The following is a 3,811-nucleotide window of genomic DNA, read 5'->3' on the forward strand; positions in this document are numbered from 1 at the left end:
AAAGAACTGCCTTCAAGACGTTTTTAGCTTGTGATTTTTATTTCTGTGTATTCTGTCCTTACCTGATGGTTTGTGCCGTCTAAAAATGGTAATTAAGAGCTGGAAAGTAGGTTGTCTCTTTCTTAGCATTGCAGTTTTTTTATCTAAGATACTGAAGGAGCCAAACTGTCTTCTGTACAGGTAGGGATTACTTTCCTTCTGCTGTAGTGTAAAAATACAGTTTGTTTGTTAGCTTTTGTTGGCATAAAGTAGTGTTTGGACACTATGTAGTTCACAGTAGACGCTCTTTGTACTTCACATTGTGAGCAGTTGGTTAATTTGAAGAACTGTTACTTCTGTTGATCCTCACTATGACAAAAATCAATGTGCACAGCACAGTCTGAATTAATAGGGCTGAAACTCATTAGGCCATGAAAATGGTTTCATCAACAGCGAACCCTTTAAAGATCTTGTCAGATAGTATCCTAAAACATATTCAAGGAAAAATATGGTTAGCACTTAAAATATCTTTTGTTTCACAGTTTATGATCGTCCTTTTTAAAGCCTCCCTCAGTAACTTCTGGGATTGCTCTTATGTTATATTTAGAGGAAAAAACCCTATATTTGTATGCTGTACATTGAACCACAGCCATTCAAACTAATTACTAATTTCTTTGTAAAAAGCTCCCCTCAGACACTGAAAAGCACTTTATTTCTTTATTTCTAACCTGAGGGTATATTCTGGCTGAGTTGTTAGATTTTCTTACTCTCTGTTATCATTCTGCAGTTTCAGCCTTCTCTGCCTTTTCATCCCCATTCCCTCCTCCACCTCCTTATTGTGGCAACGCTTGAGTGATTTGATATTTGTGAGGTGTTCAGGATTTGATAGGTGTGTGAGTGAGGATCAGCATTACCTTCTAAGCCTCCTCTTTGCTCTAATGAAAGTTTTAATTGGATTGTGCTGAGGTTAGTCTGTGAAAGGTAGGTAATGGGTCAAAATGAGAAACCAAACTGACTAATAAATTGACTTTCCATGTCAGCTACTCTTAATTTTGGGGTGCAGAGCCCGAGTTTAATTCCTCGTCCCGAGACTGACTGACGACATGGCTGTATTGAGCAGATAGTACTTAATACCTTTGTTGCTTGGTTTGTTCATTTATAAAATGGAGATGATAGTAGTGCCCATTCTATAGGAATCGTGTCCTGTGTGTCGAGTACTTAGAACAGTACCAGGCACATAGTTAGCACCCAGAAAATATATGTATTGTCATTGTCATTCACAGTTTGGGTGAAAAACAGCTAATGTGGGTTTTAAGCATGAAAAGGAGATAGAAATTGAATTTCAGAAAGATTGCTTTCATAGTCAAGGAGAAGATGTGGTTAGGCACAGTTGAGCAAAAGTAGAGGCAAGAAGACCTGTGCTACAGGTTCAGTTGTGTCTTCCCCAAATTCCTATGTTGAAGACCTAACACAGCTGTGTGCCCTTATTTGGAATTCTGGTCATTGCAGTGTAATTAGTAAGATGAATGAGGTCATTAGGATGGGCCCTAATCCAGCATAACTGGTGCAGTGGGAAATTTAGACACAGAGATTGACACACACAGAGGGGGAAACAGTGTGGAGAGGCACAGGGAGAAGATGGCCATCAGCAAGCCGAGGAAAGAGACATGGGAACTGATCCTTGCTTACATCCCTCAGAAGGAGCCAACCCTGTGGACACCTTGATCTTAGACTTTCCGTGTCCAGGACTGTGAGACAATACATGTCTATAGTTTAAGCCCCGCAGTTTGTGAGACTTTGTTAGGGAAGCCCGAGGAAACTAATACAAACAGCTGGGGAGATAATGGGTTTCAGAACTGAAGCAATGGTGGTGGCACTGAAGAAAAGGAGAGATGTTTAAAATGCAGAACCAGTAACTCTTAGTAATGGTTGGCTGTGAGGAGGCAGGAGTAAAACGTTATTTTGCTTGAGTGGGCAGTAGAGCCACTAATTGATACTGAAGATACATGAAGAGGAAACGGTGTGTGGAACCTGCTGAGTTTGAGGTGGACATTTTGGATCTGAAGCTCAGGAGGGAGGTCAGGTCTAGAGATTACTAATTATCAATTATGTGAACAGGAGTTGAGAACATTAGAGGACAAAAAAAGAGTGAGTGTGTGGTGTGTGACTAAGAGCCCATAGACACAGGTCCTCTGATGAATACTCATATTTAAAAGTGGCCGGCAAAAGAGAGTAGTTGTGGAACAGAAAAGAGGAGCTGACCACACACACACACACACACACACACACACACACACACACACACACGTGCTGAGGACTGCTGAGACTGGAAGACCTAGGCCAGTAGCATTTCCCGGTTACATGTGGAGGTGATTTTGTCACAGGGCCCAGCAGCCCTTATATATGTGCTCATATTTTTAGTGCTTATGAAGTGTCAGGCTTTATGTCAAGATCTAATATGCATTAGCTTATTTAACTCTCATTACAACTCTAAGTTAGGTACTATTATTTACTTACGTGGAAACTAAGGCTTGGAAAAGTTAAGTATCTTGTCTCAGATACACGGTGAGTGGGCAGTAAAGTCAGGATTTGAAACCAGGTGGGCTGACTTCTGAGCCTGAATTCTTAATTACTGTACCAGGATGTCTCCTAACCCAAATTCAGGGCTGAACATTTTCTGGATAGATACGAGGCAGGAACAAAGGAAATTGAGGGATGAGGTGCTAGAAAGAGCAGTGGAAGGAAAAAGGAATGTTTAGTACTATATCAGGAGTGATTGTTTGGGACAAAAGGAACAGATCAATGGACTGCAGTGCTCATTGAAAGCCAAGAGGGTGACAGGAAAGTTGGGCAGAAAGAGAGAGGTCTGAGAGGTCTGAGAACTCTTACTGATGCCTAAGGCTGAATTCCTGAGAACTCAGTCCTTTTGTCATTCTCCTATACCAGTGGTTCCCAAACTTATTTGGCCTACCGCCCCCTTTCCAGAAAAAATATTATTCAGCGCCCCCTGGAAATTAATTTTTTTAAAATTTTAATAGCAATTAAACAGAAAGATATATGTATTAATGTTTCTACCTTTTTTGTAAAATATAGTAAAGAAAGGTGTAAATTAGAAACATTGAAGTTTGAAATTACGAAACTGTTTATTGAACTCAGAATAGAAAGGTAATACAAAAAAAGTTAAAACAAATGCACCTGTGGCCATCACCGCCCCCCTGGATCGCTGCAGCGCCCACCAGGGGGCGGTAGCGCCCACTTTGGGAATCACTGTCCTATACCAACCCCCTCAACCTCCAAAAACAAATGAAATAAAAACTTATTGAGATTTTAATGGAAGTAGTTTTAATTAATTTGAGGAATAAGACATAAGTTTTTCCTGGTAGGAACATTATATTACTCTATTCAAGCCCTCAATAAAATAAATATAAGAAATAAAAAAATGATTTTTATAAGACAAAGTTTTATTTGTTTATATCCTTTAGTATTAGAAAAACAATTGCTTTTCCTTGATTGCTAATAACATTATTAAATTATATTAGTTCTGATACTTTCCCAGTTTATTCTCTTAGGTTATTCCCAGTTAGGCAGTCAGATTGTCTACAAATATAATAGTCTCTTTTTCATGTTTTAAACCTTGTTTCTTTCTTTTTAAATACATTTTTATTGATTTCAGAGAGAAAGGGAGAGGTAGAGAGAGAAATGTCAATGATGAGAGAGAGTCATTGATCGGCTCCTCCTGCATGCCCCCACTGGGGATTGGGCCCACAACCCAAGCATGTGCTCTTGACCAGAGTCGAACTTGGGACCCTTCAGTCCTCAGGCCGACGCTCTA

Source organism: Myotis davidii, unplaced genomic scaffold, assembly GCF_000327345.1.
Source record: "Myotis davidii unplaced genomic scaffold, ASM32734v1 scaffold299, whole genome shotgun sequence".
Classification (NCBI taxonomy): domain Eukaryota; kingdom Metazoa; phylum Chordata; class Mammalia; order Chiroptera; family Vespertilionidae; genus Myotis; species Myotis davidii.